Source organism: Delphinapterus leucas, chromosome 1, assembly GCF_059928025.1.
Source record: "Delphinapterus leucas isolate spDelLeu-1000000601 "Yukka" chromosome 1, BTC_Dleu_Yukka2, whole genome shotgun sequence".
Taxonomy (NCBI): domain Eukaryota; kingdom Metazoa; phylum Chordata; class Mammalia; order Artiodactyla; family Monodontidae; genus Delphinapterus; species Delphinapterus leucas.
Window position 1 is genome coordinate 59,498,184 of NC_143129.1, and position 23,073 is coordinate 59,521,256.

A 23,073-nucleotide genomic window follows, 5' to 3' on the forward strand; every position below is an offset into this window, starting at 1 on the left:
GATTTGAAATGAATGGATAGAATGTGGAAGTAAATAATGTGATTTTAACCTCCATAATAATGTTTGCCTAGATGTAAGCTATCTCAAAGAGTCCTACCGCCTAAACACAAGTGCGTGTATAGACACACACACACACACACACACACACACACACACAGAGCATGATTCTGAATTCTCAACACAGGTAAGGATGTTTGACCACAGGTGAGTACAAAACAGGTAGAGAAATATACTGGGTCCTTCATTCCATAGTAAGAAAAATCACTTACAGTTCTAAAATCACTGCTTGTGTTGCCCACATATAAAACATGCAGCCCACATATTTTGGAGTCAGATCACACTGCCTCTTTTGCCTTGGGTCTCCCCATCGTCTTCTAAACTCCTCTCCTCTAGCTAATAACTGACTTATGTGCTTTAAGAATGCTGTATCCTAAGCACCCCATCCCTGGCATGCCCTGTTTCCCTAAGCAGCATCCACTGAAGCCTCAAAGCAAGTCCCCAAAGAAGATATCAATTCAGGCACGTGGATACCACTACACAGAAATCCCTCAATCCTAGACTGTCCTTTTTCCTCTTATCATCTCCCTGTCTCCCTTCACTTTTCTGACTCAGCCCTTTTCCCTCCCCCTCACCCCGAAGCAGCTCAACAGAAATTGGGGCTTTGGTAGAAGGTAGGGGGAGATTACAGAGAAAGACAGAAAAGCAGAGGAGATAGAGACAGAGAGAGAGAAACCAGGAAAGAAAGGAGGGAAGGAAGGAGAGGGACCTTCATTTAAATGAAGGGAAGATACCCAGGTAAGAAAAGAAGTAAACTCCCCCCTCCCTCATGCCACCCCCAGGACCCTTAGAAAAAGGTTTCATACCATTCATTTCAGGAAGGAGGGATAACACAGCAAGGAAGAAGAGTTCCGCCGTGCTTTTCTCCCCCTTTTAGTATGTGAATGATCTTGCATCCCCTATAGGTCTCTCCTGGCTCTCAGCTGCTAGTAATCCATTCATAAGGTTTCAAGAAGCTACACGAAACTCAAGCTTCCAGTTTAGTTTCTCTCTTCTCCCCTTCATTCCTTTGCTCACCACTCTCCTTCAGCTCTTGGCAGTCCAAAGTTTAAAAAAAAATGTTGAACCATTTCTGTGTTTTCCTCCTGTTGTAACTTTTGCTGTGACATCATAACCCTGCCCACCAACACCCCACCTCTCTCTCTCCTTTCCATCCCACCCCTCATCAGCCCCATGCCCCCAAAATACCCCCCACGGGGAAGAAGGGCTCCTGTCAGTTCCAACCTGTGAAAACACAAAGCTACTGGAAGGTGCCCCCTCTCCCCTCGGTCCCCCTCCTCTCTTCCCCTCCCTGCCTTACCCACCGCTCAGCCACGGCTCTCCCAAGGCTTTAACAATGATCCCATCTGTTTGACATGTGCGGAAAGGTGGGCTGGATTCAAATAATCTGTCAAGTGAATCATCAAAAACCCAGCAACCCCCTCCTCAATTCCATCGCACACGGTCACACACCAGACCCCAGCCAAAGGGTGAGAGAAGTCAGACTTGCACACCACCCACCCTGGATGCCAGGGAGAAAGACACCAAACATGCCAAAGGAAACGCACATTTATATATATGTATAAATTCTGTGGCTTATTTGTTTATGACAAACACCCACACCCCAAGTCTCCTACGCCTCTTCCCCAAACCCTGCCACTCCACAAGTGCACAGATTTGAAAACTGGTAGAATCTGTTTTGAAATCTCCAACGAGAGGGTTTTTCCCCCTTTTTTTTCACTCCAAAGCACTATCTGTGGCGATCAGACTCGAGCAGGGTTGCCAGCAAATGCAGGAGGCCCCTTCTAGGGTACAGGCTTTCAAACCAGCGAAGCTAGAGGGAATGGATTTAAGGACACACAGCAGGAGCTGGCTGAATTTATTTTATTTTGACGGGGGTAGTTGGGGGAGGAATATCATTTCTGAAATACCCAAGGAATGAAGGGAGAGGATATGGATTTCTTAAACAGTTTTTGCAAGAGGAGCGGTGTCTTGTTCTGCAGGTAAATCTATAAGGCAAGAAATTGGAGCTTACAGATAAACAAGGACCGAGAGGGAGAGGGAAGGAAAGGGGAAGGAGGGAAGTGAGGGGAGAGGGAGAGGGGATGGGGAGTTGGGGACGTGGAGAGAGGAGAGAAGGGGAGAAGGACAGAAGGGGGCGAGGGGAAAAGAGGAGGAGGGGAAGAGGGAGGAGGGAGGAAAGAAGGAAAGGGGGAATAGGAGGGAGGGGGGAGGGGAGGGATGGAAGAGGAAAGGGGAGAAATGGAAGGGGGAGGGGAGGGGGACGAAGGGAAAAGACAAGAGTCTGGGAGGAGAAAGGACTGAAAAAGAAAAGCAGGGAAGACAGGAGGGAAGAATGAGACAGAGAGGAAGAGAAAAAGAGAAAGGGGTGGTGAGGCACATAAAATATGGAGACCAGGAAGGCAGTTAGATCCATGATGGTTAAACATAAAGGAGTCAGAGAGGCAGGTGAAGGGACACACTATAAAATGGGGAAGAGGCTTGGTTTTACACACAGAAAACAAAGGGCACACAGTGAAGGGATTCACTCTTAGTGATCGGACACAGTGAAAAAAATTAGATTGCCAGGGTGCAACCTTGTTTCTTTAAGTAAACCCCTATCCCTTCCTCCTTCCCTGCCCACATCTCTTCCTCCAATCCCCACCTCCACCTTCCTTCATGCATCTTTTTGTTCCCAGCATTATCTTCCCCTGGAGAATTCAGGAGTAAAATTCAGAACCCACCTACTCACCCTCCAAATAAAACCCCACCCTTAATAGCCCCTTTCTTTGCTTCTATCCTCAGAGAGTCCTGCGTCCTCTTATCTAAAGATTGAGCTGTTTGTGACAATACGCACTTCACTTCAACTCAAATTATACTATGTTTCCTTTAAGCCCAGGACCTCAGGGCTGTTTTGCTTGTATTTGCTGCCATAGTGGGGCTGGTCAGTTTCCATCAGCATTGTCATCATTATTATTAAGAGTCTTTGAGCAAAGGGAGAAGCCAGTCCACGCTGGCGTCCACCTGCAGTAGAGAGCTACAGTGGGGAAAGAGGGAGGGAGAGAGACCCCTTAATATGGTCACTGATCCTTTCTGACTTTCTGATTCCAAAATCTGATCCCTTGAGGGAAAAGCTCAGCTGGGAGCCGGCCAGGGAGCGTAGTAATAAAAGCCTTCCAGAACACAACCAAATGCAGTATCTATATATAGGAGCCGGATCTGTTTTAGCTACTTGAAGTCTAAAATGACACCCGGAAACAAACATTTCAGCAATATGTTTATTGGAATCTTATTCAGCTAGTGCTGGAAAGAGTGAGCTCTGAAGGATTTCACTCAAAGGCTCAGGGTTGTTGCTTTCTGCCCGCCCCTCCTGCTTTGGTACACAGAGCTGGGGGTCAGCTGCTCTATCATTCATGGGGGTTACTTGAGATCCCTTTGGGGTGACTTATCACAGCCCCTTTTTCCATGGGTGAGGAACAAGGGTGAAGTCACAATTAACGGCACGGACAGACAGGGCACCCAGGGCTCCTGAATCCCAGTCAGCTTTTCTCTCCTCTGGTATGCACCTGTCTTGCTGTGTGCCACCCACGTGCCAACTGGATGGGAGGGCAGTATCGAAGACTGGCCTTTCCGTTCCACATTCAGGCAAAAATGCCCAGGGAATGTATATTGGTCATATGTGTTCTGTAACTCAGAATCACACACAGAAGGAAATGCAAATCTGGATTCCATGCTCCCCAACTGTGCATTTTTATTTTTAAGATTTTGGGGGGGGGGGATGTGGACCATTTTTTTAAGAGTCTTTATTGAATTTGTTACAATATTGCTTCTGTTTTATGTTTTGGTTTTTTGGCCCCAAGGCCTGTGGGATCTTAGCTCCCTGACCAGGGATTGAACCCACACCCCCTGCACTGGAAGGCAAAGTCTTAACCACTGGACCACCAGGGAAGTCCTCCCCTCGACCCTGTGCATTTTAAGCCAAGAGAGGCCCTATCTTTTTGTCAAACTGTTTGGTGCTCCTTATGGTAGATAATCATATTTTTTTCTACAACATTATTACTATTATAAATTATTATCCATGTTAGTGGTAGTGTTTTGCAAAGCTCCTTCATCCAAACAGATCAGAGTAGTTCATCTACAGGTTAGCCTTCCCAACTCCTCCAGAATTGCCTGTTGGAGGCAACAAGCCAGAGAGCTATTTCGCCTGGTGTTAGTCCCTGTCTGGATGTTTTCCACAATATTTCGATCCTTGGAACCAGCTTGTGGAACCTTTTGGCTGGGGGAGGGTTAACAGTGATGCTAGACCCTGCCCTGCTCATCAGAGGAACAAACGCTCTGCAGGGGTTTTGCTTCAGTTAGTATTGCCTTTGCACCTGGAGCCTCTTCAAAAGGCAACCTCATAACAAGAATAACCATTACACTTGTATACTTACTTTTCCTTTGACCCAATGCACATTGGTATGCATTCTTTCTTCCTAACCACAACGACACAAGTGCAAGGCAAGTGTTATGCCCATTTTACAGATGAGGACACTGAGGCTAAAAGTTAAGCAACTTACTGAATGACCTGCAGACACTAAGAATGCAGCCAGGACACATCTCAAATGCATTGTGCTAAATGGAAGAAGCCAGACTCGAAAGGCTACATCTGGTATGATTCCATTTATATGACATTCTAGAAAAGGCAAAACTATAGAGACAGAATAGATCAGTGGTTGCCAGAAGCTGGGCGTCGGGGGGAGGGGAAAGTTGAATACAAAAAGCACAAAGCGATTTTGGGGTGATGGGACTGTTCTCTACCTTGATTGTTGTGACAATGCATGACTGTATGCATTTTTCAAAACTCAAAGAACTGTGAACTGAAAAAGGTTACTGTTATGTAAATTATACCTCAGTGAACCTGGGGCAGAAAAACAGAGCCAAGGGTAGGGTCAGGGTCTTTTGATTCTGAATACAGGACTCTTCTGTCTACATCCTGCAGGTATCCAAAGACCAAAGGAGAGCATGACACAATTTGGTCATAGGTTGGGGCCACTCTGTGCCTAAACTCTCCACTGACCTTCTTGCCTACCCCCTGAGATGACCCTATGGAACCAGACTGAATGGAGCAGAGCCAGCTTCTGGTCCCAGCTCCATCAACCCAGAGCATCCTAGCAAATCAAATAAGTAACCCTCAGATGGGCACTGGTGAACGATGAGGCCCCTGATCTGCAATTCAATAGCCATCTGACCTTGGACAAGTTGTTGAACTTCTCTGAGCCATCTGTAAAATGAGAGCTTGGAATAGAAGACTCTAAGTTCCCTTCCAGGTCACACTTAATATTCTCTAATTTTTCAACCCCACACTTATTCTGAGATTTTGTTTGCTCAGTTATTAAAAAAAAAAAAAAAAAAAAAAAGCCATTGCCTACTTCCCGTAAATATCCCAGAGACTCAAGTGTATATTAGCAACGGACACACAGGACATTTATTTTAGTCCTTAAAGAAAGCCATATATTCAAATGTAACTCCACTGTAACAATGATAGGCAAAAAGAGGGGTAGCATGTGGGGAGTTTTCAAGCTCTAATCCATACAGATGTTTATACATATGAGCCATTGCCATGTATTTAGAAAATCAAATATCAGAACACATGGTATTAGTATGAAAATACTTAAATGGGAATGACTTTTTTCTTTTTTTTATTAATTTTTATTGGAGTAGAGTTGCTTTACAATGTTGTGTTAGTTTCTGCTGTGCAGCAGAGTGAATCAGTTATACGTATACGTATACATGTATTCACTCTTTTTTAGATTTCCTTCCCATTTAGGTCACCACAAAGCACTGAGTAGAGTTCCCTGTGCTATATAGTAGGTTCTCATTAGTTATCTATTTTATACATAGCAGTGTATATATATATGTCAATCCCAATCTCCCAATTCATCCCATCTCTCCTTCCCCCCTTGGTAACCATAAATTTTTTCTCTACATTTGTGACTCTATTTTTATTTTGTTAATTTTTAAAAAACTTTTATTGGAGTATAGTTGCTTTACAATGTTGTGTTCGTTTCTGCTATACAGTAAAGTGAATCAGTTATATGTATACATATACCCACTCTTTTTAGATTTCCTTCCCATTTAGGTCACTGTGACTCTATTTTTAAATTTGATACCGTGCTAGACTCTTCAAGTTTGCTATCCTCCCACAGTGGTAACAATAACAATATTAATAATAATAACTAATATTTATTAGTTACAATATGGCAGGCACTGTTCTGGTCACTTTAGATAGATTAGTTGATGCAATCTTCACAACAGTTCTGTGAGTGGTTACTTCTATTAACCCTATTTTTGAATGAAGAATAGTAGTGGTACATCTACTGAGTACCTACTACGTGCTCAATGTAACATGTACTAGTCCATGTAAATCTACGAAGCAATGTACATAAATCACCTCATTTAATCCAACAACTAACCTATGAGATAGCTCCACTGTGATCCCCATTTTTTTGGTGAGAAAACTAAGGCATAGAGAGTTCAAGCAACTTATTTGAGCTTAACCACCTTGAAAAGAACTACCTATCTCCAGAGGCCTTGTTCTTAATTTCCTTACTACACTGCCTCTTCATGGAGGACATAAATACATACTGATGATGACTGGACTCCCAGCACACCAAAACCAGACTTTTCCTGATCAGGACACCCCAGTGGTTTCTCTGGAGTACAGGAAAGGTTTTTTTAGGTCTCTTCCTTAAGTTTCTCCAGGTTGAAGGTCCAAAGCCTCCGAGAAATGTGGCCCTGCTGATAGCAGCACCCAGATACAGGCTGCACCTCTGCCAAAGCTAAGGTACCTTTCACACATCCCCAAGACTTCTCTTCTCACTGCTCTTGCCTCCCTGATCCATTACATTCCCACTGAAATCTAAGGGACTTTTAACCAACCAGCCATAAGTGAAAAACCAGTCACTTCACCAACTCATTAACTCCATCTGGGAAGTATCATGCAAGATGGATAAATGTTGGGTTGTCTATTTATTATAACTAATACAAACATTTAATACTAATAACAGCTATTAGTCGATGGTCTATTAACCATCATAAAATATATACTTCCTGTGTTAAGGTCAGCTCTGATATAGAACTCGAAGTTTTACCCTAGATTCTAAATACTGAGTAGTATTCATGTCAGTTAATTGCTGAAATGTGGTACATGTGTAAATATTTCAAAATGGACATGCCCCCCCAGATGCGTTCAGGAAAGGGAGCAGGCCTGTGTATAGGAAAGGAAATGTACTCTTCTTAAACCCCAGCCCAGCACAGCTTTTCCGTAGATCACAGCCACAGCTGGAGGCAGAAACACAAACCAAAGCTGTCTGAGCCCGTAAGCTTGTCAGATGCCCTTCAACTCATTCAAAAGAGACCCTTTCCAGTAGGTGGCAAGAAAAGCTCAAGTTCCTTTTCTGCAGAAGAGTTCAACTTTCTTTTCTACTAATGTGGTATAGTTAAGAGGGTAGGCTCTGTGGATGACAAACATGAATTCTAATCTGGGCTCTGCCCCCATGGCCTATGTGGTCTGGGGCAAGATTCAGGGCCACCACTGAGGACAAGAGCACACCCGTGCCATCAGTGAGAGGCCGTAATAAGGAGCATTTCTCAACAATGTGTCTGACACAGAGTAAGTACTAAATAAACATGAGTACTATTGAAGAAGCCAACTCCTTGAACTGTTCTACCCTACAAGTTTCTTATTTTAAACTTTCTATCACTCCCAATGATCCATTTTGATGCCACTTCTCACTGTACTCAAAAGGTAAGCCTTTCCTGTGTCCCAATTGCTCTTTTGTTTATCTAAATCTGTCGTTCTCAATCCTGTCGGTCCCGTAAGTCCCATTTTGATAGCAAATATTTTGTACTGAAAATTCAAATATAGTATGACCTACCTTACATAATTTCAAAAAAGGTTAATGTCCTGTCTAAAATATTAAAACAGAAAATAACTTACACTGAATAAAATGAATTTTAACATATAAATATTTCTGACACAACTACATTAAAAGAATGAAGTAAAAAAAAGAAAAAAAAGATCAAGTAAAATGAAGCAATCAAATGCTTGAACCTACTTCTCATAAATAAGTTTGGATTTAAGAGAAATAAGAAAATATTCAACAAACATTACAGGTATTTCCTTTATACTGGCATTTTGAATTCAGTGCTATCAAAGTAAAGTAGTATATATTCGTAGAGTCGGCATGACTACAATAGCTCCAAACGCAGACCAGTAGAGGTGTGTGTATGGGTGACTCAAATACTGTAAGCAGCATTGCCATGACTTTCCCAAATGGGAAGCAACTCTTGGTAAAATCTGAAAACAAATCAAAAGACAATCTTCCTTCAAAAACATAGAAGTTGCATTTTTAGGGAGTATATCTGAAGTATACGAAAAATACTTTTGTGGTTCAGCATTTATATTTAAAATAGAATCAGCTCCTAGACTTGGATCATTATAAATGGGTTTTTCAGCTACATGAATGTTTGGCCAAGCATTCAAGAGTCAAGCAGGATGCAAGAGGATTCATCTAGTGGGACTATCCATGTACTACAGGGATGTCTAACGTCCCTGGCACCCACCCACTGAATGCCACAAATAACCTCCAATCATTGTGACACCAAAACCACTCTCACTGTTTTCCAAAATGTCCCTAGGGGGCAGCACTTCCCCCACTGAGAACCAGTCATCTAAACCAAGGCCAAAATATGATGCAGACAAATCTAATTGAACCTTGTATATGTATTTGCACTTGACATACTGCCAAGATTCAAAGGGGAGGAAGTCATGTGGAGGTTTCTAACTGCAATTTTTATGGTATTTGGTGATAAAGCTGAAGTATATACTCCTCAATAGTGGTTTGAACTGTGTGTATCGTATATACACACAAAGATGTATAGCACACATTCTATCAAATGATCATCTTTCTAAATATCATCCAGTGAGATTCTCCATGCTCAAGTAGCAGTTTACTCAGTTCCATTAAGCTCCCTCTACTTGAAAATAAATAAACAAAGACCCTGAGGGTATTATGCTAAATGAAATAAGTCAGACAGATAAAGACACCATATGATTTCACTCACATATATTTCACATGTGGAATATAAAAAACTAATAAACAAACAAACAAACACAAACAAAATGAAACAACAAACCAAACCAAAGAAAAATAAGCACATAGGTACAGAGAACAGAGTAGTGGTTACCAGAGGGGAAGGGGCTGGGAGGAGGGTGAAATGAGTAAAGGGAATCAATTGTATGGTGATGGATGGAAAATACATTTTGGTAAGCAATTGTAGGGTATAGAGAAGTAGAAATACAATGTTGTAAACATGAGACTTACATAATGTTATAAATCAATGTTACCTCAGTTTTGAAACAGAAAGAAAAATAAATAAAAAAGTATTATTGAAGGACATAACCCAATTGAATTAGAATGTTAGTGTTTAAATAAATAATCAGAAACAGGATAAATATATAAATAAATAACAAATTAATAGAAAACAATGTCTGGGATTATGAATCTCAAAATTCAAATCATAGATTCTGGTCCTTGGCTACCAATGTCATATAATATACCTCAAATTATCACTGGAAAATGTTTGTTACAGAGGCCATGGCCATCACGGCTCTGAGCAGCTCTTGGACTAAAGCTGTAAGATCTCAGAAGCCCTAGTAGAGATGCTGGTTATCACTGGAAAAGTGTTTTCCACATAATGCTACACATACACTCTACTGGGGGAGGGTTTGAGTTCTCACTTTCCTTGGCCTGAATTGAGTAGGTCAATTTACCTGGCTATATGGTTAAGAGCCTCATTTTAACTCAATATTTTGGCCTTATCTTGCCCTCTGAGCTAGGTCCAGTGAAGAAACAGTTAAGTCATGATGGCCTTACCTAATCTTCCAGGAAACATAAGTTGAGCACCTTCTAGGTGCCATCCATCATATTAGATTCTGGGGATACACTGACAGTAACATACAAGCACTGCCCTAGATTGCTTCACAGACTTGTTAGAGGAAAAGTCCAGAACACGAATACATTGTAAGACATGGCTGTAAGTGCTATCTCAGAAGTCTGAATGAAGTGCTACCAGGCCCCAAGGATAAAGCAACTAACTCTTCAAGCACTAATCCAGGGAATTTCACAGAAGGGGCAATTTTTGAACAGGGTCTTAAATGAAGACTAGGAGTTTTCCAGGTAGAAGGCATTTCAAGAGAGAACGGCATGTACAAGATGCCCCAGTAGCACTTTATTCAAGCCTCCAAGATAGCATGTATTGCTAAGTCCTATAGTTTACCCATGTTTATGTCTCTCTTCCCAGTGACCCTGGAAGGCAATCTAGGATGGTGCCCCAGTTGTCTGGGGGGAAAAAAAAACAAAAACAAAAAAAGACAAGCTCAATTGAGGAACTATGAGAAATTTTGATTGGCAGGGAGAAGAAATTCTTAGAAAGAAACAACTGGTCCCTCCCTTTCCTCATCTTCCTGTTGAAGAGCCTGGAGCCCTTCCCAGCAGACTAAGACCAGAAAGGACATACAGAGGTTGAAACAGTACCCACAGCTCTCAAAGGTACAATGAAAAAGTAATGTTATTTGAATAGCAAAAGGCTACCTGTTCCTTATTCTCCTCCCAGTGTTAGGCTCAGCCAAGTCCAGACCTGAAAGAAAGGTCTGAAAGAAGTCCAGTCCTTCCCTCATGGCCACATAGAAGGAAAGAAACAATCAACAAAATGAAGACAACCTACACAATGAGAGAAAATATTTGCAAACTATATATCTGATAAGGGGTTAATATCCAAAATGTACAAGGAACACACACAACTCAATAATTGCACAAAAATAAAAACACTCAAAAATTTAGTAAAGGGGGGCTTCCCTCGTGGCACAGTGGTTGAGAGTCCGCCTGCCGATGCAGGGGACACAGGTTCGTGCCCCGGTCCGGGAAGATCCCACATGCCACGGAGCGGCTAGGCCCGTGAGCCATGGCCGCTGAGCCTGCGCGTCCAGAGCCTGTGCTCCGCAACGGGAGAGGCCACAACAGTGAGAGGCCCATGTACCGCAAAAAAATATAAATAAATAAATAAATAATTTAGTAAACGGGGGCTTCCCTGGTGGCGCAGTGGTTGAGAGTCCGCCTGCCGATGCAGGGGACGCGACGCGGGTTCGTGCCCCAGTCCAGGAAGATTCCACATGCCACGGAGCGGCTGGGCCCGTGAGTCATGGCCACTGAGCCTGCGCTCCATAACGGGAGAGGCCACAACAGTGAGAGGCCCCGCGTACCGCAAAAAACAAAAAAAGAAAAAGAAAAAGAAAATTTAGTAAAGGGCCTGAATAGACATTTTTCCAAAGAAGATATAAAGTGACCAATAGGCATATGAAAAGGTGCTCAACATCACTAATTATCTGGCAAATGCAAATCAAAAGCACAATGAGATATACCTCATACCTGTTAGGATGGCTTTTATCAAAAAGACAAGAGATAACAAGTGTTGGTGAGGATGTGGAGAAAAGGGAAATTTGTACACTCTTAGTAGGAATATAAATTGGTACTGCAATTATGGAAAATAGTATGGAGGTTCCTCAAAAAATTAAAAATAGACTGATCATATGATCCAGCAGTCCCACTTCTGGGTATATATCCAAATGATACGCAATGAGTATCTCAAAGAGGTACCTGCGCTCTCATGTTCATTGCAGCATTATCCACAATAGCCCAAGATATGGAAACAACCTAAGTGTCCATTGATGGATGAATGGACAAAAGAAAATGAGAAAGAAAGAAAGGAAGGAAGGAAGGAAGGAAGGAACTAAGTGAAAGAAGTCAGACAGAGAAAGATAAATACTGTATGATCTCAACTTATATATGGAATCTAAAAAAGTTTAATTCATAGAACCAGAGAGTAGAACAGTGGTTGCCAGGGGTTGGGGGTGGGGGAAACAGGAAGATGTTGGTCCAAGGATACAAAAAAAGATGAATAATTTCTAGGGATCTAATGTACAGCATGTTGGCTATAATTAATAATACTGTATTACAGACTTGAAGTTACTCAGAGAGTAGATGGTAAGCATTCTCATCCCCTTCTCCCTAAAAAAAAATGGTACATGTGAGGTGATAGATGTGTTAACCTGATTTTTAAATCATTTTGCAATGTATGTGTATACTGAATTATCAGACTGTACACCCTAAGTGTATACAATTTTTATTTGTCAATTGTACTTCAGTAAAGCTGGAAAAATTATTTGAAGCATGGCCAAAACCAGAATGTTCTCTGACTTCCTGCCTGACATGAGTTCTCCTGAGAATGGAGCAGGACCTACGTGGAGTCACAGTGGAATGAAGGGTAGGAGATCAGGTGTCTCAAGAAATCTCTATTGGCCCACAGGAAAGAGCGTTTTACTGGAACAGCAGCTCTCACTTCCCAGTGCACAAGTTTCCTATGCACCTGCTCAACACACACCATACAACTTGTGAGGAAAAACCCACACAGTACTCAGCTAGAATCAGAAGCAGCACCCAGACAGTCCTCTCTCCTGCTATGTCTTCCCTCTGCCCCACACTATGAGCTACTTAAGTTCATGGACCTTTTCTTATTCAGCCCTGTGTCCCTACAACCTAGGACAGGGCCTGGACAGCAAACTAGGGGCCAGGGTAAGTGTCTGCAGAGCTGAGCAGAACTAGAGGCCGTGTGCGAGGGATCCGCCTTGCTGAGGGTGGCAGCATCTGTGGCTCCTGCAGTGAGGCCACCATGACCTGAGCCTGTACTTCCCTCCGATTGCCTTCCACCTGCCTCTGGCCACCTCCTCCTTGGCTGTGCCCAGTGCAGTCCAGCCAACCCCAGCTCATGCCCTGCACTGCGTACCAACCCAGGCAGCCAGATAAGAAAACTGGCAAAACTCTTGAGCCCTCTAGCTCTGCTATCAGAATGGCTCTTGTCTGTCTGGTCAGACCAGCACACAGGCATTTGAACTGAAAGGGTTGGGTGAGGGGCTTATCCAGCAGGGAAATGAAAGGCCTTTATTTAACACCTATTAAACTCAAATCCCAATTTCATTCATTACCATGTGATCCTCAGGACCCGGCAAGCCATTACGATTTAGGTGAAAGAAAAAGGATTCAGAGATGACTGAAGTCTCTTCAAGAATCTGAGGGATGGACCTAGAGTCTGTCATACAGAGTGAAGTAAGTCAGAAAGAGAAAAACAAATACTGTATGCTAACACATATATATGGAATCTTAAAAAAAAAAAAAAAAGGTTCTGATGAACCTAGGGGCAAGACGGGAATAAACACACAGACGCAGAGAATGGACTTGAGGATATGGGGAGGGGGAACGGTAAGCTGGGACTAAGTGAGAGAGTAGCATGGACATATATACACTGCCAAATGTAAAATAAATAGCTAGTGGGAAGCAGCCGCAGAGCACAGGGAGATCAGCTCGGTGGTTTGTGACCACCTAGAGGGGTGGGATAGGGAGGGTGGGAGGGAGATGCAAGAGGGAGGGGATATGGGGATATATGTATACACATAGCTGATTCACTTTGTCATACAGCAGAAACTAACACACTATTGTAAAGCAATTATACTCCAATAAAGATGTTAAAAGAATAAAAAAAATTTTAAATAAATAATTTTCCAGTTTAAAAAAAAAAAAGAATCTGAGGGATAATCTGTAAAGGCTATGTAAACAGCCATAACTTTAACCAAAATTTTTAAACCTGTGAGGCCAAGCAAAAACAGACTTTAAGACTTTCAGAACCAGAATCTTGGCTGGCCTCTTTTATCAGTCTGCCTTTCAAAGACCCATGAATGAAGAGCTGGCAGCAGGATATATAAGTGGCTTGAATTTGTGAAATACTGTCTAATGATAAGTAAAGGGATTTTGAAAAGAGGTTGCATGAGTGTGAATTCTGCTTAAGGAACTTGGACCAGCATGGGCTGGGGGGAGGGGGGATAAGGGAAGGGACTGAAGAAAAGCAAGATTGATCCAAAAAGGAGTGGAGAACAGCTTGGTTTGGCTTGAGGAAGAAATTTGGAAGAGAACATAGCGGACTAAGGCACAGGCTCTGGAGTTAATCAGATGTGGTTCTGAAGCCTGGCGTCATCATTCACTACCAGTGTGACCTTAGATAAATGTCCTCACCTCTGTGTCTTGATTTCCACTTTTATAAAGTGGAAAAAATAATAGTACTTGCTGCATAGGTTGTTGTGTGGATTAAATAAAAGGATGACTGCAAAGTGCTTGGTTCACTCTGATATCTAACACATGTTCCCGACAAGGGAAGACTGATTGTCCTAGGGTTTGTCCTGGATCTATGGGGAGTGAGTGGGAAAGGAGGAAGGAAGGATTTGGAAGAGGAATCCTGTCCCCTGGGAGTGTGTGTGAGTAGAGTAAAAGGTTAGGATGTAAGGGCGAGCAATAATGAGATCAAAACAAGGCCATAGCACTTTGAGTCACTGTGTTGAGTTGAAGAATAAGCAGAGCTGATGCAAGAGCCTTCCTCAGAGAAAAGAAAGAAGTACAGAGGGCTGGGCTGAATGGTTGGACTCAGGACATGGGACACAAGTAGGAAGAAGGAATCCATGAAACATGAGGATGGGTAGAGGTGAGAGAATCAGCAGACATCCAGGTAGCCAAGAGGTGAAAAGGCATTAAGATCAAGGTCACACTACAGGTCTAAGTAGCAGGGCCAGGGTCCCAGAGGTCACAGCATTAACAACCGAAGATGGTTGGTCCTAGGACAAGGCTGCTTATTCTGTTTGTGTTGACCAGGCTTTCAGATGCATAAGGTGGACAAAAACCAAAGACAGCCCCTAATCAAGGCTTCCCAGGAGGTACTTTCCAGGGAAATTGAAGGGTTGTCCCTCCCACACTTGCGAAAGTGCCATACTTAAATATTTCCTAAATTATAATTTTATTCATTGATTAACTATGTCAAGGGAAGAAGCTACATGCATCATACATACGCACGCACACACACACACACACACACACACACACTCACACACACCATACCTCCTCTGCCTTTAAATGACCATCTTCTCTCTTTTTTCAGCAAAAAAAACCCCACAAAAAAAAAAGAGGCCTTTCTCACCTTCTGAGGTGGCCCACACTCTGTCTGTGGCGTGTGTTTCTCCCAAGGCCACTCTCGCCTTCTGAGATGGCCCATACTCTGTCTGTGGAGTATGTTTCTCTCTAAATAAATCCATTTCTTACCGATCGCTTTGTCTCTCACTGAATTCTTTCTACAATGAGACATCAAGAACCTGAGCTTCGGGCTCCCCTGGTGGCGCAGCGGTTGAGAGCCCGCCTGCCGATGCAGAGGACACGGGTTCGTGCCCCGGTCCGGGAAGATCCCACGTGCCGCAGAGCGGCTGGGCCCGTGAGCCATGGCCGCTGGGCCTGCGCGTCCGGAGCCTGTGCTCCGCAACGGGAGAGGCCACAACAGTGAGAGGCCTGTGTACTGCAAAAAAAACCCAAAAAAACAAAAAAAAACCAAAAGATATGGCTCCTTAAGTACTGAGCGAAGAAGAATGGGGACACAGAACTTGGTGCATGGACAAGGTACAAGGTGTTTTCTAGTTTTATATGTCAATATCTGATGTACTAGGCAGATATGCAAAAATTTAAAATAAGTCAGAGTATAGAATTGAGAACCTCCTGTATTTAGAGAACCACTTAAAGTATATGCTAGATGAAATGACATGAGAATAACTCAAGTCCCAAGAGAATAATTACAAGAGGTGGACTCAGAGATGTAAGATGGTACAGCATGGATGGCAACATTCGGATCTCTTCACTTTCTAACACCTGAGTCTTGTCCACTGCCTTGGAGGGAGGGGACAGTGGGCACCCACTGAGTCACCACTGAGGAACAGAATTGAATCTGTACCAAGTGTACTCAAAGCAAAGGAGCTATCAGACTATAAAAATTAATTCTACAACATGCTTTCCCCTCATTTTCAACCAGATCTAGAGGAATCTATAAAGAAAGATCCCTTTAAAAAAATCTCCAGGAAAATAACATGGGCATGAGTGGAAGCAGTGTGGTATAGAAGTTAAATGAATGGGCTCTGGAGTTAGATAAGTGAGGTCTGAGCCTAGCTCTACTAAATACTAAATCTGTGCCTTCCCTATGCCTCTTGTTCCTCATCTACAAAATCAGGATGGTAACTGTACCTCCTTCACAGGGTTAGAGGCAGATTAAATGAGATAATATATGAACAGAGTTTAGCAGTGTTAATGTAGACTGTACGTATGCAACATCTGATAGTATTAATAACCATTGTTGCAACTGTTCAATGCCCCCAGTTTCTTAACTCCTTCCTGTTTGGACTTTGTAGTACCCTTACACACTGGCTCCAGGCTTGGCTGGTGGGTTGTTAGTGAATGCGATCAAGCAGAGGATGATTTGCATGTTTGGATGTATTTGCTCTCGCTGCTCTGCTATGGCCTTGAGAACAGGCAGGCGCTGACCTGCTGGAGGACAAGAACTATGAAGTGGAGTGAGTGATCCCAGTCATCCTGGCCGAGGCCATTCTAGATCAGCCAGTACTAGCCAACCCCACACAGGTAAGCAAATCTAACCCAGATGAGCAGAGCACTCAGTCAACCTGCAGCTAACCTCAGAAGCACGAACCAGTCTAGCAGAGATCAACCAAGTCAAATCAACTAAACCCCACAAACTCCTGAGCTACATAAATCTATATCATTGTGTGCCATTGAGGTTTTGTTTGTTACGATATTGTTTGTTATGTAGCATCATTGTGGCAATAGATAACTGATCCACTATTATTATTAATGTTACTGTTGTTATTATTATAACTTTTCAGAGGAGCACAAAAAGGTCCACGCATGCCCTACATAGCTGCCACAAGCAAAACATCTTTCTCACAACCTGCTCTTCTTTTCAGAGAAAGAAAAGAAAGTATTAGACAAAACGAGCAGGTGGCTGCTGCTTCAGAACTTTTTGCCTTGTTTTCCTGACAGGTTGTTGCTAATGATGCTATTATTTTTCTTGTGAGTGGAGATACCCATGACAGTATAACCCCACAGGCTGCTATGATGAATTGTTAATTAGTTTAATTAGTGACGAGCCCTTCTTCCATCAACTTAGATTCTAACCTTATATGTTCCCACAGAGACTTAACGGTACTAGGTCCTAGGAAAGCGCTTGTCGGGAGACCTTCAAAATCAAAAGCACTAGATGAAATGAGTCCTTGGGGCTTCCTGCCTCCTCTTTCAAATAACAACAGGAGCACTTACTCTGTCTCAGGCACTACGCAGGCACATTATATGTGCATTTTCTCATTGATTCCTCATAAAAATCCAAAAAGCAAGAACTATTTTATCCCCAAAGCATATATGAGAAAACTGAGGCTCAGAGAAGTAACATCAATGTTTTTGAGGTCACATGGCTAGTAAGTAACATAGCTGGGACTAAAATCCAGACCTGTCTGATCCCATTCTCGTGACTGCTATAGATGCTGTTTCTCTGGCCCTAATTCCACCCTCCCTCTGGCCTGGTGCTCTTCTCCACTCTCCGTGTCTCCCCTTAACATGCTCTCAGAAGAAACCCCAACACTAGCCCCTGGCTCTCTCATGTGCCTTTAGGCCACCGTGCTCCTTTCCCCAAGTTATGTGCATGTTATTCCTCAGTTCTCAGCAGAATTAGCTTAACTGTGAGGAAGAGCAATTCCTGAAGAATAGTAGATTAAGCCAGATGGAAGATTTTTAATTTAGCTCTTATGAAAATGAAATCTGGAGGTCAGCAAAATAGCATAGTATCGGCTCCCCAGTCATCAAGAAATGAGCTCCTTAACTCTCCTGTTGATCCACGATATCAACGTGTTCTTCTGTCTCACAGTCCAACATGGCTACTTGAGTTCCAGCGATTACATCTACATTCCAGCCAGCAGTGTGGAGGAAAGGGGAAGAGGGCATGCTCCTTTCTTCCAACATTTTTTCTCATATAGTATGCTTTGACCCTTAACCTCTTTATTGCTTCATTCTCCCTGTTTTTCTCCACCCTGGGGCAAGCTGGTCCATTCCTCTCCACTCTCCACTTTTTATCACAACCTTCTACAATCTCCCTCTGAGCTTGAGAATGGAAACAGGAGTTATGAGGAATACGGTAAAGAGCAATTTTGGATGCTTTTGCAGCCCAACGAGCAAGACATTTAGCAATTTGCAAAGGATTTCATTATAATTTCTAGCAGGACTCCCAGAGTAAATCATTTCCGTTCCAACTGTTTGTTAACCCTCCCTCTTCTCTTTCATTCTTCTTTCTAAATCACCCTAAAGCCACATCTCTTCATGTGTGCAGTTGAACCACATGCAATAAAGCTTCAGGAGTCTCAGTCTTGGATGGCTACCCGTAAGAAAGCAGCTCTGAGTCTGAGAGCACTTGCTGCTCCCAGAGATTAGCTCCAGTGTGACGGCTGCTTCTCTCGGGCACACACCTGCTATAAACTCAGGTTCAGTTAAGCCACAGCACGTGCTGAAATAGGCTTTCCTCAGTTAACAGTCCTAAGTAAAATAACCTCCTTCTAATTGTTAATCCATTCTATCTGATGAAGTCATCAAATATCTTCAAAAGTGTTCCTTATTTTATTATTTTTACCATTTGACTTACACCTTAGGGTTGAGATGTTATTTTCAGAAAGCCCTAGGCAACATAACATCCCTAGAAAGGGATGCCCCATATAGGTTTACTTACACCAGATTGAGAATTTGTAGCACACATGCAGGAGGGAAGGAGCAGAAAGGCAATGCTTTGACAGGAATAAGAAAAGGTTTGAGGTGTGAAGCAAGTAATGAATGACTCCAAGGGAGGACGAAGGGCATGTAAAGAAGCAGTAACGGGGAGGGACTTCTCTGGCAGTACAGTGGTTAAGACTCCGTGCTCCCAATGCAGGAGGCATGTGTTCGATCCCCGCTCAGGGAACTAAGATCCCACATGCTGCACGGTGCAGACAAAAAAATAAATAAATAAAAATACTTAATTAAAAAAAAAAGCAGTAGTGAGGAATCAAATACAAATCTCACAAATCTGAGTTTGCCTCATTGTGAATCACCTATATTATTGCCATAAACAAATCTGTGTTAATCCCACTAGTTCAGAGGACACTGGGGTGAGCAGGGAAGCTTCTAGTCTGTCAGGTGTAGCCCCCTCCCCACCAGGGGGTGGTCTTCAATACATGTGTGTGGAATCAAATGATTATGCTGATGCTGGGCACCAGAGATGGAGACAAAAACAGAGGCCGAGGGGGATACAAGGAGCATGGAGCAGAAAGTCAGGCAAGGCCACAAAGAAAACATGACGTGGATGTCTGGATCACCTGCATGCGTGGCAGCAGCCAGAATTACGCTCCTGCTGCGTCTGGAGTATGAGGGTGATGCTGTGTTGACCCACGGCCAGGTGGGCACAGGAAGCTGGGTTGCCCTTCAGGTCCTTGGCCATCATTAAAGGTGAGTGCCCAGGAAGGGTCTGAACATAAGACTTCCCCTAGCACACATTTGTCACCAGTGGCCAGGAGGAGAATCAAACAAACACCACCGAGAGTAAATCAGTCACTGTTTGAGCAGGTGCCCTTTTCCGAATGAAATTGCGTGTGTTATTTTTAATATCTCTTGTCCATCTGCTCTGGTTATTTCCTCTGACCCAAACTGGAAGGCTCCGTCGCGTTACCTGGACAGAGATTTGATCATGCAGTCACCTTCGTCGAGCTGCAGGGACGTGCTTGGCTCGTCTGATACACAAACCCCAGGAAGTATAAATAGAAATGTTGCTTTTATTTGTAGACTTAATGTTTATGGGGAAGCTGACTCAGAGGCATAAAAGCTTACCTCTTCCAATTCACTGAACTTTGGGCCCATAATTCTTGCAGTTCAGAAAATCAAATAGAGGTCAGCAATTTATGCCTAAGGTACCGGAGGTGGAGAGCCAGAGCAGGGCTATTAAACTCGGCAAATGTGCTTATGTGTTTTCAGTTTTCGTATGTTGTTTCTGCCGGGGTCTTCCACAACTAAATTGCTGCTGCTTTATGGACTGAAAAACCTCAGAGTGAGAGACAGCTTCTCTTTAGCACTTCTGCCAAAATGTCAGGGCCGGTCCTGAGCCGAGGCATTCCTTACCCAGGAGGTCTCTAGGGAGCCCAGTTCCCAAGATATAGATGTGCTACCATTAGCATCAACTTCAATCCATGCCCAAATGCACCAAACGGCCAGCTCGTGTTCATTATGCATCCCATAAGATACCAAAGACTACTTACTTGATTTTATATTTGAAGATTTTTTTAACTGACTTGTGTACTTTCCACGCTTCAGTTGGAAAGAAGGTCCTGAGAATTAGTGTACAGAGAAACACTGACACCTAGAACCCTTAATCAAAGTCAGATATTAGTTGTTTGTTAAACAACTAATCCTTGTAAGAAGCTCCCGGAAATTCTAGAAAGGAAAGCTGCTCAGTTACTCTCCCTTACGATTGTAGAACAGTAACCAGTGTGCTTGAGACGATTAATTGAAAATCTAGATTCCTTGGGAAAACCTGAAAAGGGCAAATAACACTTCAAGAAATATTACCGCCCGTGAGCCATGGCCGCTGAGCCTGTGCGTCTGGAGCCTGTGCTCCGCAACTGGACAGGCCACAACAGTGAGAGGCCCGCGTACCGCAAAAAAAAAAAAAAAAAAAAAAAAAAGAAATATTACCACTGCTATATCCCCAGCACCTAAAACAGGTTCTCAATAAATATTGATTGACTCTCTGGCTATAATGACATCTGTCTTTATACCATGCTTACAAACATTCTAAACATCCTAACACCCAGACAGAGCCTTTTTCAGATTTCATCCTTTTTCACAAAGTCAGGCATCTGGCAGCCCTGGCCTTTGACACAATACACTGAAAACCAATGATGGTGAACCTTGAACATCCCATGGGGTCAAGTTGGACTAACTGACATCAACAGCAATACAGAGCTACTGGAAGCAGGCAGGATCCTAGTTGGATCTGGTCTGCCTGCCTGCTGCTAGGAACCATGTTGGTGTGAATACTCCAGTTTACATCGAAAGAGCTTCATATTTGCTTGGCAAACAATTCAATACAAATTAGAACATTCAGTTCTCGTTTGGCCTGGGAGCCTCAGGTAGACAGAGCTAAAACTTTGATCGTCTTTTATGAACTACCAAAGTAGCCTAAGATATTGGGCCTAAGGAGACTTTTATGTGGTCATAGAATTGATTCTCCCAGTTGGAAGCAAGAAGTAGACATGCATGAAAGTGGAGAGAAAAAGAAAAGGAAAAAAAAATGGACAAACTTCCTTAGCCCTATAAAATTTTGCATTCCAGTTGTTAGACCCTGCTTTTCATACCAATCCAATCAAAATATGTGAGAGGACATCATGAAATATAGACCCCTAATATAGAATCATGCACTTCCCCAACTCTTACAGTTTATGAATAAAGAAATTAAGATCCAGAGACTTGCCCAAGACCACTAAGCTATTTGGTGAAAGTATGAGTCTCAGCCTCTTTCTACCTACCACATGACAATTTAATGTGAAAAGGGAGTCTCCACAGCTCTCTTAAGATGTAGATGAGTCCTAAGCTTCACAGATTTCATAACTCCTGACTTTAGACAGAGTTCAACACCTGAGAAAAGAGTGAGGTTTTTATTTCTCTTAATTAGAATTGTCATTCCTAGGCCTGGCCACCTCACATCACTGGGAGCTTCTTGTCTCCCAGGTCTTTGGGCAGCAGCAGGGACTACTGGTCCACATTCTAAGAGCAGGGAGCTCACCGGCCTCTGAGTAGGGCTGAATTTGTGAGCCTTACCTTCTTCATGCAGCCCATGCTACATGCCCACTTGCAAACATGAAAGAGCGAAGTTTCCAGAATGTATGTGAAGTGATATTGTTGAGATTTTTAGCCAGTTCTGTGCATCAAGCATTGGAATCTCTCCAGCCCATTGGTATTACTTCTCCTGGCACTAAGGAGGGGATTAGAGAAGAAAAACTCTAAAGAAATATGGCACAGATGGCAAAAATCAGGGGAAAAAAAAAGAAAGAAAACTTGGCCTCAAGAGAAAGTAAGTAGCAACATGGATGCAAACATGCCGATAAAAAAGGCAAGTGGCCATCTTGCAGGGTTAAAAAAAAGTCTGGTGATGGATCACCAGGCCGGCAAATGTTCCACGGTATTGAAAACAGAGCTAGCCACAAAATCATTTTTTCTCCAGGTTTTTGTTTGGGTTGGAGAATGCAACATCAAGGGCACATTTGGAGGAGATGTGTGTGGTGAGGCAAGGCAGAGCACTAGCTCCTGCAGCAGTTCTCTTGGGCTGATAGCCGCGCCCCTTCCCTCTTCCTTCCCCCATTACCCTCCCCTCATCCCAGGATAGAAGAAAATGCCGTACAACTTTATGTAACTGACATCCCCAGCACTTTGAAGTACGGACCTCAGTGAATTCAGCAGCCAGGAGATCAGATCCAGCACATTCTCTGATTGACTGCTTTCCCTAGTTAACTGCAGGCTGGAAGCAGAGCCTTGGAGTGGGCTTCCACCCACAGGGAGCTGTGTCCTGACACTTGGATTAAGGTCAGAAAGATCAGTCTCTGGCTCCTTCTGAGACTTTCAGGGACACTCTTAGAATGAAATGGGCTGCTGGCCTTACTCTTTCACTTCAGCGTCTATTATCTGTTTTTTCCCACCCGATTTTCCTCAAACATATTCCATCAAATTAGCTTTTGTCCCAATTCCAAGTCACACTCTACGGAAAATCTAAAGATTTCCCTTCTCCTTTAATCCTCCGCACTGCATTTCATCAAGTATTTACAGAGTGCCTACTATGTGTAGATTGCTGTGCTAGGTTATCTCAGAGATTATTTAAAAACAAACAAAAAAAACAGCATAGTCTGTGTCCTGCCCTCAAGGAATCCTCTAGTAAGCAGAATGAGTTATTATGGCACGAAATCAATGCAGGGCATATTTAAATCAGGGTATCAGAAAGGAAGGA

At 43.1% G+C, this 23,073-nt stretch overlaps 1 protein-coding gene across 1 annotated transcript in view; it reads right to left on the minus strand.

The window, feature by feature from the left end:
- PAPPA2 (pappalysin 2) overlaps nt 1–23,073 on the minus strand; it is a 313,770-nt gene that overhangs the window by 285,582 nt on the left and 5,115 nt on the right. The gene's annotated exons all lie outside the window — the stretch shown is intronic.